Genomic DNA, 15,966 nt, shown 5'->3' with positions numbered 1-15,966 from the left:
ACACATTTTGTTCTTCTTACACCTAATTTATTGTTTAATCAGCTGTAAATGAGCATTTTGTACAATAACCGGTAAGTAGTGAAAAGATTATAAAATGCAAAATATTTTTTTTGTTTGTTTAAAGCAATTTAAAAAATCAGAGATTAAAAAAATCAGTGTGTTGCAGGAAAAGCAGTAAACAGCTAAATATTACTACACATACTTCAAAACTGAACCAAAATAAGCTGGAAACCAAATTGAAAACCCATAGGAAACCTGCCTTTCTTCTATTAACAATTTCAACCCTCTAAATCTGAATGAAAATGTTATTCAAATAAAAAAAAAAAAAATGGTGCAACAGTTAAAAAGATTTTGTGATTACTTTGAGTGTAATTATTATGAAGAAAATTCATAAGACGACTGAGAAATATTTACATTAAAATACTTTTCTAAATACTTTTCTTTTTTATATATTATAGTATATCTATCATGCATTTAATGTTACGTTGTTAAGCCTGATTTCTCTACTTGCATTACCCGTTACTTACCAATCACAAGCAGTCAGTCAGGTCATGTGTTAATATTTTGTACACAATACATCTGCCCGGTTGCCCCTCCCCCTCTGTGTATCTCACCTGTGTCTTGAGATGATCGATTACCTTCACAGAACCTGCTGCCAAGGCCTCCCTCAGGTATCTTTCTCAGGTGTGCCACTCTTACTTTCTTAATTTCCCTTTTATTACTTGAATTTTCTCTTTCTCTGTCTCTTTCTGTCTGTCTTGCTCTTTCACGTTCTCTCTTTCTCTCTTGTGCTTTCTATCTCTCTTGCTTTCCTCAAAGCCAGACCAGCTGGCTTTGGACGGCTTTCTTCTTGCCCCTGTGAGGCCTGACTTCACACTCTTGTCCCTGGGTCTTTCTGCCGGAAGGGAGCTGGGCGACAGAAGTTTGAAGGGTAGGATCCCAGATGGACGCTGACATGCTGGGCATGCGTGTATGTGACAGGGCTTGGCTCAGGGGAGTGGTGGACCAGCCGCAGCTGTCACTCACAAATACTGAGGGTGTTAGATGTGTTTTGTGCTGTTATTATTCTTAATAAAAGTGATGGGAGAACAACAATGCCTGACTGTTCACAAGAAAGAAGGAAGGAAAGACACAGAACTCCCTGTCGGTTCGCTTTCTCATAATAAAGCCTTGCCAGTACCGCCACCGATATTTCCAAGCATCATTTTAACTGCCAATGGAAGTCATCTAAATACCAAATAGCAAAATTTCAAATTGTATATTGCCATGGGTTCGACAGAATGATGACAAAATAAGCCAGCTGAAGCACTTCATATATGTGCCTGCCAGCTGAAGTTAAAGTTTTGTATTGATAGCTCATAAAGACTTGCACTAGGGTTTATGAAACACTCAAATAGAAGACAGCTGACATTTTCAGCATTGTACCAGACCACAAATAGCTTGAGACTGCTTAGATACTATGCCACCAATTAAATAAAGGATCTTATAATATCGCTCTTATAACAGACTATTAGAGCACCATAGTCAAGTTAGAGCTGTCTGAACTTTCTTAGAGTCTTTTTGAACAACAGGCTCAATTGGACTCAGAAATACACTGAAGGTCATTGTTTTGACAGCAGATTCTTTGATTAACACATCATTACAATTAGAACTAGACAGAACTAGCCAAACTGCTTCAAATATCTCCCTCATTGTCCACAGTTCCCAACATGTGCACAGAAATGGTTCCTCAAAGGTAGATTCTGGTGTAATCTGACCTTTAAAAAATACACTGTAAAAAATTGTGTAATTTTAACGGTAAAATATTGTAAAAACGCTGCAGACAAAAACTGTTAACTGTAACCGTACAGGGAAAAACTGTAAAAGATCTAACCGGACATGTCATCTTTATAGTAAAATACTGTTAAAGGTGTGGTTGATTATGATTTTACTTTTTTTAACTTTAATGTTGCTGTTTGAGCATAAACAACATCTGCAAAGTTACAACGCTCAAAGTTCAATTCAAAGGGAGATATTTTCTTTTAAAGAATTCTCTGTTTAAGGACTACAACAAACGGCTGGTAGGGACTACAACAAGCTTCTTCCCAGATTAGTGACATCACTAACCCTAAAATTTACATAAACCCTGCCCTCGGGAACATGCAACAAAGGGGGACCCAGACAGCAACATAGTGCGGCCCAGATCTGGCCCACATCTGGTACATGTGGATTACACGTGGACCAGATGTGGGCTGGATCTGGGCCGACACTACGTTGCTGTCTGGGGAGAGGCCATGTTGGGCTGCTTTCGAGAAAGGAAGAGTTGTTGTAGTAGAGTTTTGTTGCCATGCCGTCATTTTACGCCGGACTGCTTCACAAACGAGGGTCAATTCAATGCTGGATTTGCACAAAAGATTAACATGACGGCACATGCTAGTCAAAGAGCTGAATCAACTCCACAGCAACTACATAAATTTATCCACTAACTGTTCAGAAACATCCAGTTGCATTCTAAAAGTTGTAACTTCTTCCTGAGTCTCTCCATCAGTGTCGACTCCGGTTTGAACAATGTAAGGCTGAACACCGTTACTGACAATCCTCATTTTGGCTGCGTGAGATTCTCCAGCTTTGTTGTTGTTGAGCAACCAAAGCGCGAGCTGTTAAAACTCCACCCCCTTTTGGAAAGCGGGCAGTTCATTTGCATTTAAAGGGACACACACAAAAACAGTGTGTTTTTGCTCACATCCAAATATGGGCAAATTTGACAAGCTATAATAAATGATCTGTGGAGTATTTTGAGCTGAAACTTCACAGACACATTTTGGGGACACCAGAGACTTACTTTATATCTTGTGAAAGGGGAACCCTTTATATGCAATTTTTAGAAGTAAAAAAGGCAAGTCAAATTATAATTTACAGTGAAAAACGTTCACATTTGAAAGTATTTAGTTTAAATTATTATGTTTCTTAATACTTTTTGTTATCAGTTATGCACATTTGGGTTTATGTTACATCTTCTGTTGTTTTATGAATGTTTATTGCATTATTTTAGTGTCATGTGTGTTACCATGATGGTGTTTTGTGTTTGTGTGAATGACCCTGTGCACCTTCTGTATACCAGTACAATTCAGCTTGTGGAAAATCAACTTAATGATGATGTGGCTTCCTCTTTTACCACCTGCATTATTATGGTGGTTGTCAGTATATGTTAAAGGTACAAATATATTTTATAGCAGTGTGCGTGGTTGAATTTACTGGTTTAAATTGCATTTTTTTTTTTTTTTTTTTTTTTTTGTAAATTACAGCCTTATACTGTAAAGTTTACAGAATTTTCTGTAAATGTGTTTACATTTTACAGAATTATTCTGGCAATCACAGCTTCTAGGATTAGTTAATGCATTAACTAATGGTAATGAACTGAACCGTATTGTAAAGTGTTACTTGTAATGCTACACTGTAAAAAATTATTGTTGGTTCAACTTAAAAAATATAAAAGTAAGCTATCTGGTTGCCTTAAAATTTTGAGTTCAATGAAATTAAACATTTTAGTTAATACAATGAAGGAGAGTGGTTTAATAAATAGAAACTCAAAATATTATGCTATCTGAACCACACTAATTAGATAACTTGATCTGACAAAAGAAAACAAAGTTGTGATAACAAATCAAGAAAATATATATATTTTTTTATAGTGCATTCTTTAATAAAATGTAAGCTTTTTTGTCCAAATTTGAGCATCCATAGACTTGGCATAGACATAAATTATCTTTACCACAGCATACAGAGCCTAAAGGTAGAATGGCAAAATAAAGAGAGGAACTGGAATAGCGCAAAAGTATGGTACAGATTGAGTCTGTGCATTGGATAACTTTGCAGAGGCTCTAAAAATACCCTGTGTCTCACAGTCTGGCTCTGTTCTCTCATTACCGCACGTAATTAACACTGAGCATGCCCTGCCAGTACTGAGTAGCGCAGCACCGCACACAACTGTCACATGCTCATGCTTCTATGTACCATATCTAATCAAAACCTCTGAAGTTTTACTTTTTCATCAGAACTTGTTTTTCTCCTTTTGTTCTCTCTAATGTAACTAATATCTGAGCTTGTAATTATACAGCTGACACTCTCACATCTTTTTATTTTCCATGTTTTCCCCCACACCTGATAAATTAAGCAGGTTATTGTATCCTTCACATTGTCTCGTTTTCAACGACTTACAGACAGCTGCTTCCAGAGACAATAAAAGCTCTTTAATTTGCCCACCATTTGTTGAAGTTACTGTACAGCACCATTTATAAGACAGAGCCATTTTGTACGAGCCGTAGCGAGTTCATTAAAAATTGAGCAAGGTCAGAAATGAAACCGTTCCTCCCATTTTTCATTCAGACCTTAATATCAAGAATCATTTAATTAATCTCGCAAAATGGCCTCAAATTAATTCACTTTGACACATAGCTGTCGGGTAACGTGACTAGAGATCTACTTGATAAACAAGATTGAAACTTAAGTCACATCAACAGTACTTATCTCTTGTTAAACTAGCAAGGTTCCAGACATTTTATCCCCACAATGATCTAAAGCTCTGAAGCAAAGAGCAGAAATGAGTTTAACAATGCTAAACTGTTCACTTAGTTAAATGCAATAAAACTGACAGAAAAGACCTAATAATTATATTTCTACATAAACACCATGCTTTCATGTGGTCAAAACTGCTTGTTTGTTATTTTCAGATCCTATCTAATCTCCAATGTACAACACATAATAAATCATTCATGTGTGCCTTGACATAACCTTCTTGATAATGTTTTGGTCAGATGGCCTCTGCTTGTATTCAAGTGCCCTCTATCTAATCCAGTCTGTTATCAACCAAAATATTGAACACCTAGCATTAAAAAGAAAAACAAAAAGGGTGATAGGAACAATCAATATCCTTGCGCACTTTACAGTGCCTTAAGTTAGGACGGTAAGGTAGACGCCATAAAAAGCATTTGATCAATAAGGCCAAACACAGAACTAAAACACAGAAGCTTTTATCACTTCACAAAGACCTTGTACTAAAATCATTAACACAAGACCAAAGTGTTTATAGAGGAGATGTTCATTGAACACCTGACACAAGGACTGTACTTCCCTTACTGCTCAAACTCACTGAGCAAAAGTGCTATGGCACTAAGAATAGATACTGCCATAGGAGTGTTTAACCAATTAGAAATGATTTACAAGGTGAAATCACAATCATACATGACCAACACCCTGCTGAGGTAGAAGTCTTTATGTATATATACACACACACCAAGGCTGCATTTATTTGATCAAATATACAGCAGAACCATAATATTGTAAAATAATAATATTACAATTTAAAATAACTGCTTTCTATTTTTAATATATTTTAAAATGTAATTTATTTCTGTCACGGCAAAGATGAATTTTTAGCATCATTACTCCAGTCTTCAGTGTCACATGATCCTTCAGAAATCATTCTAATATTTTGATTTTCAGTTGAAAATGGTTGTGCTGCTTAAAGGGATAGTTCACCCAAAAGTGAAAATTATCCCATGATTTACTCACCATCAAGCTATCCTAGGTGTATATGACTTTCGTCTTTCAGCCAAACACAATCAGAGTTATATTAAAACTATCTTGGCTCTTCTAAGATTTATAATGGGAGTGGTTGGAGGATGAGATTTTGAAGCCCAAAAAAGTGCATCCATTGATCATAAAACATACTCCACGCTGCTCTGGGGGGTTAATAAAGGCCTTCTGAAGTGATTTGATGTGTTTTTGTAAGACAAATATCATTATTTAAAACTTTATAAAGTAAAATAACGAGCTTCCAGGGCGACAGCCATATACGCATTCGACTTACGTCTAAAAAGCGGTAACGTCCGCAAAGTACTGAACAATGCCAGGAAGTTCTATGCTACGCCATGACTATATATGTCCTACATTATAACAAGTAGTACGTCATGTCATTGTGTACTACGTCATGGAAGTTAATGCATTTTGGACGTAGGTTGAATGCAGATGGCTGTCGTGCTCGTTATTTTACTTTATAAAGTTTTAAATAAGGATATTTGTCTTACACAGATGCATTGATATATAGTGATGGGGAAAGTTTAAAAGTAATGTGTTACAATATTGCATTACTCCCTAATATAGTAACTAACAGCATTACATAGTTAATTTTTATGGAAAGTAAAGTGTTACGTTACTTTTGCATTACGTTTCCTTACATGTGCTGGACTTGGTTGTTTGTTTTTTAATAAAAAAATAAAAAAATAAAAAGTTATATTTTTGGCAAATGTAAAGGCCATTTCACTATGGAAGCCTGTTTCCGCCACAAAAAAAAAAAAAAAAAACCTCCAAAAAAAAAAAAAAAAAAGATGAATTGCGACTTTTTATCTCAGAATTCTGACTTTTTAACTCGCAATTGCGCGTTTATATCTCGCAATTGCGTGATAAAAAGTCAGAATTCTGAGATATAAAGTCGCAATTGCGAGTTATAAAGTCAGAATTCTGAGATATAGTCGCAATTGCGTGATATAAAGTCAGAATTGCGAGATATAAAGTCGCAATTGCGAGTTATAAAGTCAGAATCCTGAGATATAAAGTCGCAATTGCGAGTTATAAAGTCAGAATTCTGAGATATAAAGTCGCAATTGCGAGTTATAAAGTCAGAATTCTGAGATATAAAGTCGCAATTGCGTGACATAAAGTCAGAATTGCGAGATATAAAGTCGCAATTGCGAGTTATAAAGTCAGAATTCTGAGATATAAAGTTGCAATTGCGAGTTATAAAGTCAGAATTCTGAGATAAAAAGTCGCAATTCATCTTTTTTTTTTTTTTTTTAGTGGAGGTTTTTTTTTTTTTTTTTTTTTTAAAGGCGGAAACGGGCTTCCATATTTCACACCAAAAGAGAAGGAGAAGAAAGTTCAAAAGAAATAGAGACAAATTTGATTTCAACTAAAGTCATTTTTGCTTATTAGTATGGTTGAATTGGATCACCCAAGGTCAACTGCAAAGTCAATGGTTAATAAAGTAAGATTAAATACATAAATTATGTATCATTTAACATTTTAATTATTACAGGTTTGCTTAATAGTTTGCATTTTAATGTTTATATTCATATTGAGGAATACTGTTTTTATGCAAGTGAGATGAGTAAATGCATGCTCATATTTAGTCTTGAACTACAATAACCATCATGTTCACACAGCGCACACAAAACCTCTGCACTTACTCATGATTTCTCTCAAGGACAGGAGAGGTGTCAGTCAATATATGGGAAATTTGAAAAAGTAACTCAGGTATTCTGTTGTAAAAGTAAAAGTAATACATTACTTGTTACTTGAAAAAAGTAATCTGATTTTGTAACTCACATTACTTGTAATGTAACCCCAAATACTTTATGTACTGTATGTATATAGCTACACATTTTCTAAACTAGAGACACATAGCACACAAAAACAGTTACAATGTGTTACAATGCTCCTCATTCTCCCTAACTATTAAAATCTGAGGGCAAACAAAACCAAAGTTTCTGTTTTTTTCACTCCTGAAGCATCACAACATGCTTATGCTGATTCACGTCTCAAAGTTGTGTGAAATGCTGAGGGCCAGATCCGCAGGGGAAACTCCCATGTGATTTTCACTTGCTCTTATAACCTGACTGTAATCACTGTGGCTTTGTCTGCAGATGGAAAGATCTGTGGAATCGCTTGTCTGCTCTCCAAATGTTAAACCCAGAAGTAATACATCAAATAATCACGCTGAAATCATAGAGGTCCGGTAACATTTTTCCAAAGACAATACGTCAGCAGATATAACACATAAAACACACCATGGTATCATATTTGTGATGATGTAAAACTGATCATTCTTGTGAATGATCCTTTTTACATGTCACAGTGTCTTATTTTATTTTTTTATATCTAGACCAATGCTGCCCATTTTTTCTACTCCTTGCTGCTGAACATGCATAATGCTGCAGAATATGAATTATGATAAGCTCATAAAGCAAGTTTACATTTGTTTCTTCCCTTGTTGTGGGATTAGAGAGGTAAGCTTTTGTTTCATTAACCTCCTACATTTAAACCAGCCAGTTGCAGGCAATCAGGCAATTTGACTCATACCACAGACCATTCATCTCATTGCCAACCTAATCCATGAAAAGGACTTATGTATTCATGTCTTACAAATGTGCTTGAGTAAAATCCTTTGGCAAGAGCGAGGCGGCAGAAGAAAGCGCTCTCTGTGCTGTAATAAGCCCTTGAAATTAACCAGCCTCATAAATTCTTTGTCTCTCATACTCAACGAACAGAAGCAAGCATCTCAACACCAAGTGTGAAGTTTTTAACTAGCAATTGCCCTCCCTCCCCATTCCCATCCGTATTATTTTTTCTTCTCCCAGACTGACAGAAGGTGCTAGAGACATGTTGTTGTGCATCTCACACAGGTAATAAATTTGTGTGTCAGGCCTGCATGTCACAGATTAAGCGTGTTTTGTTTGGGAATGATTTATGAGTGTGATGCCGGTGATGCACTTGGCAGTGAGGAGCTGAGTTTCTGATGATGGTGCTGCAGGAGCAGGTGGGGTGGGGTGGAGAAAGGGGAGGGGAGCGAATGTCGGATTTGTATTACAGGAAGACTGATCTGTAGGTTCTCGGAGGATGCCTGCTGTAGCGCATACCTGTGCCATTAATCACGCCAAAGCCTCCGGGCCCTGTGTGCATGTGAGCCGCCTCGGCCCGTGGTGCACCTCCTCCACCTTTTCTCCACAGGCTCGTTCTATGTGTTGCCTGGAAACTGCATCGAAGTCTTCGGTCTGGTCTCGCCTTCTTTGGGTGTTTGGGAGCCCTGTACTGCTCCCTCAGGACAGGGAGGCTCACTTCGGTTAGTATATTCTCTTCGCAAACCAGGTTTGAAAGAATAACAGACTTAAGGTAAGGACGCTCTCCCTCTGGGTTTTCCCCGACTCACGGACAACCAGCGGCGTTCTGAAGATCTGCCAGTATTCGTCACCCTGCGCAAATGAATGGGAGAGTAAATTAGGCCTGAAAAGTTAATCAGCCATGATTCGATCCAATCACTGCAGCCTCTTAAATTCATTTTTCAAGCTGGTCGAAGACAGAGCACGTGTCTATCTCCAACCTCACCGTGAAAGCAGTGTGTTTTCAACTGGATATGTCATACTGGGAATTCAATAAGCCTGACTAGTTGGTCGGTATCTGGCACGCTTGTATTTCTAGAGTGTTTCGAGATGCCCTCTTGTATTTCTGAGATTGCAAAGCAGGAAGGGTGTCCTTGAGGCTGACATTGTTCATGGAACCACAAAAGAGGCCAACGTCACACGACTATAATATGAGCATGCTTTTAATATAATGAATGCCATGCATTTTAAAACACCCAACACTTCTCACTGTGTCTTGCATATGACTTTAAATTATTCATGTGTAAAGTCTAAAATCTAAGCATTCAAACACCCGAGACTTAATGTTATGTCATTTTGAGATTTTTAAAAAAAAATCCTAAGTTGTGCTGTATATGTTGTGCTGACAGTTGTTTATTTTGATTTTTGTAATGCAGGATTCAGTTTCTGCTCTAATAATAAAAAAAACAAAACAATTTTGACAAACCACATTTAATGCCAAATTTCCTCAAAAGATTTTAGCTTTTAAGGACATTAGGGCAAATTTCTTGGCAACCCAATGTAGCAAGCATTTCTTTGTATTTCTCACAACAATGAAAGGTTTCTGAACCATACAATGCAATAGGAGGAATGCTGTGATTAGAAGATGACTGTCACATGATTTTGAAGGTGAAAATGTTTTCACATGATTTGGAAATGCTGTTGGTTGCTGTACTGCTATGCATGTATCATGGCTTAAAGGTACTTTTGGTAAATCTTTAAATTATATTATATTATATTAAATTATTTACCAGGAGTACAGTTATTGTGTTTCACCTTTAAGCCATGCCGAAAATAATGATCTAATAGGTCTTTATCACATATATATATATATAGATTTGGCAGATCCTGCCTGAAGATGAAGGCAGGGCCGGAGCCTACCCCCATTGGATGGATAGGGCAACCTGGTGGTGTTGGGGAGGATGGAGGGGAACGTCAGCGTCATCAACTGCGAACACGAAACAGTGAATTCAGTGCTTATTTATACCAGGTGTCAAGCAGTGATTGGCCCGAACTATCATTATGAAAGAATGACGTGGCATTAAAGTCTTTCTGGTAGAACTTACGTTGGCGCTTTCATATATATTAGATAAGGATTAGATTATATATATATATATATATATATATATATATATATATATATATATATATATACACTTTACCTATAATAAATATTGTACATTTTCTCCTGTGAAGTTAGATGGAAAAAATACCCAATGATCCATCCAACATCTTACCAAAAACAGCTGTTTGATTGTAAACTGCTGTGTCAGTTCACATTTCATGCCCCTCTTGCATTTCAAAAGATCCATGTAATATATTCAGATGAAACGTGTCAGCTTGTGGCTTAACTGAGCACAATGGTTAAAATGTTTGTAAATGGCATTTCTGGATTCTGCAGATCTCAAAGCCTGACAGAATTCTTGTTTATATTCCTCCAGACTTCACACACATTCCTACATAAAAGTCGACATATTATCCTTTCTTTAAAATTAAAAAGAAGATTATTTGATTGCAGTTCTGATGTGAAAAAGTACCATACTAATACAGCACAAAATACTCACATGCAACAGCAATTCAAATATCAGCAGAATCTTGAAACTTCTAAGGTTACCAAGGTCTAAATGAATTGTACCTCCTTGCTCTTGTTCTTTTGTCCTCCAGTGAGGACAGAAACTTCATGGGCACTCTGATAGCAGACCCATGAGCAGGAAATAAATGAATATAGATAGGTAAAGATGAATATGAGCAGGAAGGAAGTCTTGACAATAGTAGGAAACTAATTTTCTACCTAGGTGAAAGCTTGAAAGCCTGCTAAAATGTGTTTCTTTTGCACACCAGACGCCACGGCAGTAGCTCAAAGTCGTCAAAACATTTCTGACAAATGTTTTAGCACGACGCCATGTAAATAATTCATTTAAGGCATCTAATGCAAGAAAAATTATCATAACATCAAGACTGGAAGAATAACCATCTGTCCAAACAAGATCCGAGAACACAAAGACACTCTTTCATTGAGGAGGGTCAGATATATGTTGTGCATAATCGCATACACTGTTGAACATTTACTTCATTTAATATACCATTGCGGTTTGTTTGTTGAAACATCCCGAGCAAACAGATTTAATGTGTGCACAGGCAAATATTTGCAGCGCTATATCAAACTCGGAAGCTAAATTAGGACTATCACAGAGGGCAAGTGGGGTCTTGAGTTTGCCACCAGGGTTGTTTGGCTGACCGCGTTTCTGCATTAAGACAGCCCTATTAGTGAGACTTGCACACACAATTACAGCCTTATGAGTTGTTTTTTTAATTTCTGCAACATCTCTGTAACTTTCGCATGTGGTTTAAAGCTGCGTGTGAGTCTTTGTAAATTGTACGCCCCATCCTGTGCGCCCCCTGCTGATTTTGAAACTGTGCAAATGTGCTGTGGTAGATGAAAACAGGCTTAAATTTCTGATCAGAAGTAAAATGTTGAGTTTAAAGCTCAATAAGCTTATGACACAAGTGTTGAGAACAGATGCGCTCCCTCTGTCTCAGTCTCTTGCTCTCTGTAATGAGGAGAGCAGAACTCTACACAGATAAGGCAAACAGGATTGCACAGAGACAGCACTGAGAAACAGGGGCCAGGGTCTCCACGGCAATAACTACAATAACCTACGGTATCAAAGAATGTCATGGCTTGATGCGATTCACTTCTGCAATATAAAAGGCCTGATACGCAGCTAAATATCCATAGTTATTTTTAACAAAGAAGAAATTTCTAATCTCTCCATGGAAAATATTTTCTTACTTTTCCTTTCAGACCCCCCAGGTAACAACATTAATAAAGTCTGTTGTTGCTAAATGATCAAATGAACTGTGAATGTTAATCATGAGGAATATGAATAAGGCAAAGGAGAGCACTGTCAACAAAACACCATCATACGTACATGTGAACCACTTCAAACTGCTGCAGACTTCAGGTTATTCCTGTAAGCTGGGAATTCCCGTCACAGCTCCTGCTCTTGACCTCAAATCTATTGTATATTTGTAAGCGTGTGACGTCTTGAGCAGGTCTGATGGGCTGGCCTGCCATTGTTTTGTAAGAACAAACTCAATGAGGTCACACTGTTGTGTATCACTGACATCTGTGATTACAAAGGCGAGGAAATATTTGAGTCTTTGTATGTGTGAGTGCATGATACAAAATGCTTTGTCAGGCAGAAGTGTCACGGTGCACATAGGATTTTTAGTAAATTCTGAATATATATAAAAAAGTATCCCTGGTAATTATGCTACATGATTATAGTAGTTAAAAAATGTTTGTCTAAAATACAGTGAAAGATATTACGTATGTCTAAATTTGTGAATTCAAATTAAGTAGAATCTTCTGCAGACATTAACTTTAAACTCATTACCAACTTTGTCACTTTTTCCTTTGGAACATAAAAAGAGTTATTATCAAAATGATAAAGCTGTTTTTTACATACAACATACATACATGGTAATCAATGGCTGTCAAGTTTAAATGCAATGTTACTTGGTCTATTTTAAACAAATGATCTATTAGGTCAAGATTTTAACTTGGATCTCCTTGCATGCTAAACATCAACTAACAACAACTTTGCTATACATCTGTTATTTATTTAAAATATGTATCATGTGTCATCTTAAGCCACTTTTGCACTGTTGGGCCTAATGGTTCTAAGAATGGCAAGGAATGGTTCAGTTATAATTCCACTTCAGAATGAGTGTAGTGACATCTCAACTCAGGATTGTTTACTTGTCTGTTGCCTGACTACCAGTTTCTCTGTAAAGTAGCTGGCTAAGTGCTATTTCAGTGTCGTAAACACAAATTAATAATAAATCATCACCATAACGCTACTATTTACATCTCATATTGTTTGTAAACTCTTTCTTTACCAAGGCAACGAATGACGCATTTTTACTATTAGGCCTATATTCCAAAGAGCTCTGTTATCAGCCCCACAATGCAAAATGAAACCATATCCATACTAGCTGGTCTGGATCGGAACAGAATTAAATGGTTAGGCAAAGAGAACCTTTTTTTCCTGATGGTGGAAAACGTCTAGGTTACAAATGTAACCCTGGTTCCCTGAGAAGGTGAACGAGACACTGTGTCTGAACAAGACGTCATGGGGAAATGCCTCAGCGTGACCAGTGTCTGAAGCACGTGTTAAAACAGGACAATAACATTAGCTGGCGACAGCCTGTGACATCACTACTGGTGCTACCAGAGTTTAAAAGGGTATCTGTAGTACACGTCATCCACTTCTTTGTCTGAAGGAGACATATAGCAGGCATACCATAAGCATAGCAATGACACACAGTGTCTCATTCCCCTTCTTAGGGAACCAGAGTTACATTTGTAATCTAGACATTCCCTTTCAAATGGGAACTCGCACTGTGTCTGAACAAGATGCTAAGGGGAACAAATACCTCTGCCATGCTGAGGGGATGCTTGCTTAGCAGCTTAGACTCTACTTGGAAAAGGAGTCACCACATCCCAAGGTACTCACCAGTGGCTGTGGGTGACATTATTCCCTACGGCCATAGCCCAAGCTACCTTAGCATACGGCAGGAGTATTCAGGGCCAAGAAGAGTCTCGGCCCAAGAGCAGCTCAAGGGCTCATTATTGTATATCATCAATACTTTAAAGGGAATGCAGCCATGGATTAGGGTGGCTCACAGTGAGCCAACACAATAGTACCACATACAGAACACAGAGAGCTCTGGAGAGCAGCAGCCTCAGCAGAAAGACTCTCTAGAATGATAGGAGGCTAGACCATACTCTACTCTTAAAAGCAGCTTCCCCAGGGAAGCTCATAAGAGCCAGATGCCTCTCTAGACAGAGCTGAAGAGCAGATGGATTCTACACTACTGATGGGTCTTCAAGGAGGCTCAGAGAGAGCCATACAACTCAAGACTGTTATCCAGGCAGGGTCCTGGGAGCGGAGGCCTCAGTAGAACGACTCTCTGGACAGAGAATAGGCCTAGCAAGACTCTACTCTGTCTAGATCAAGCTCTAAAAAGCGGAGGCCTCAGCATGACGACACTCTAAAGACAAGCTAAAGACAGCCCTATCCAGGGGGCTCACAGAAAGCCATAGACCCCGATACTGCCATCAAGGCGGAGCTCTGGGGAGCGGAGGCCACAGCAGGATGACTCTCTAGAGCGAGAGGAGGCCTAGCAAGACTCTACTCTAAAATAGTTTCATCAATGGAGCTCAAAGAGAGCCACACTGATGACACCATCTAGACTCAACTCTAAAGAGCGGAGGCCTCAGCATGAAGACCCTCTAAAATGAAGTTTGAGAGCCAACTTGACATGCCACAACACTCACATTCAAGCTCCTGAGCCAAACCTATCAGAAAGGTGGAACTAATAAAAAATTAGACACAATCAAAAACATCATCAGTCCAGCCCCAGGGCCTGATGTAAGTGTGTGTGTGCCAAAATGATGTTGGCCAAGTTCATCTAGAGAGGCCTCTCTGTGGCCACTATTGAAGCCACTGTCTCAGGGGAAAAGTCCAGGTCCTTCAGCAGGTCAGCCTGGTAAGCCTGCAACACGGCCACCATGTGCAGGGCAGACCCGGCCTGACCCGTGGAGTGTGAGTTCCCATTCGAAAAGGAAGCGGCTTTAGAGCACCAAATTAGACAGGGTTGCCAATGGTGGTCTTTAAAACATCTCTTTTGTCAGATAACCTAAAAAAAGTAGTAGTAACTATATAAATATATAAAAACAAAATGAAAAAATAAAATATAAATATATAATTAACGGGTTTTATTCAAGTCAGTTCTACTGAAAACAAACTAATTACACCCACAGAAGTATGTTTCTTTTAGGCAACAGTTGCACAATTCACTTTTTACAGTGTGTGTTGGCGTGTTTGGTTGGACAGAAAGCCATATGAACACAATTAAAAGACAGTTTCTAGGTCAGCTGTGCTATACCTTTTCCAATCCAAGGTGATATGAGGGTGAACTGGAAAGGGTGTCATGGTATCCAGTATCTGGGCAGAGGAGTTCAACAATTGCTGCCAGCTGTCCTTCTGCAGAAGCGCTGCCAATATCTATCTGTGGATAAATGACTGGAGAAAAGCAGTACAGAGCTTTTGCTGTACAGAGCACGAAGGAAAACTACAAGCCCACACAAGACCACCACTCACCTTTGGGAACACACCATTCTCAGCTGCAATTGTGTCACGTCTCAATTTGCAGATGTTGAATCCAGAGGAAGCAAGAAATATGTAGTTCAACCAGTCTGCACACTTCAAAGAAAAAAGCCAAAGAGGGGATGGCTGAACTTGAATTTTAAAGAGCAATATTCCCTCTTTTATCTCGCTCAAACACAGATGATTAAAGATTCAATACAGCAAGGAGACTAATGACTCCATAGGGTGTGAGGCAAACTTGGGAGGAAAGACGGGAGAAGGGGCCTCTGGAGAATTCTTCACCACAGAGGAATACGCTTTAAAATATACAAATTTATTCATCTGAAAGTCTGCCGAGGCTCTGTGGCTTCAGGTAGCACGTGGGAGAGAGAGGAAGCGCAAGAGAGGGAGAACTAACAAGCTCTTCTCACACCTCTTGAGTCAATCATGCTTATAATGATTTGTTTCCTGGTATGACACACAGTCTGAGGTAAATTGAATGATCGAAATGCACACAAATGACTCAGCACAGGTATACAACTAGTGCAAAGGCAAATGACAACTACTCACCGTAACAAATGGATAAGCTGAAGCGTGCAATTTTTTTCAATGATAAAGTATTTTCTCCTACCTTGTAG

General features: G+C 38.2%; 1 protein-coding gene across 2 annotated transcripts in view; it reads right to left on the bottom strand.

Annotated features, from left to right (window-relative positions):
* mef2aa (myocyte enhancer factor 2aa) overlaps nt 1-922 on the bottom strand; it is a 103,731-nt gene extending 102,809 nt beyond the window's left edge. The window contains exon 1 of one of the 2 annotated variants that reach the window (XM_048168323.1): nt 615-922. The gene's annotated coding sequence lies outside the window, so the exon portion shown is untranslated. The remainder of the gene's footprint in view (nt 1-614) is intronic. The other variant, XM_048168319.1, reaches the window with a different exon arrangement.
* Between the last annotated feature and the right edge of the window lie 15,044 nt (nt 923-15,966).

The sequence above is a fragment of the Megalobrama amblycephala genome, linkage group LG19 (assembly GCF_018812025.1).
Source record: "Megalobrama amblycephala isolate DHTTF-2021 linkage group LG19, ASM1881202v1, whole genome shotgun sequence".
Lineage (NCBI taxonomy): Eukaryota > Metazoa > Chordata > Actinopteri > Cypriniformes > Xenocyprididae > Megalobrama > Megalobrama amblycephala.
The sequence above is the reverse complement of the archived record's forward strand: the minus strand, read 5'-3'. Positions and strand labels throughout refer to the sequence as shown.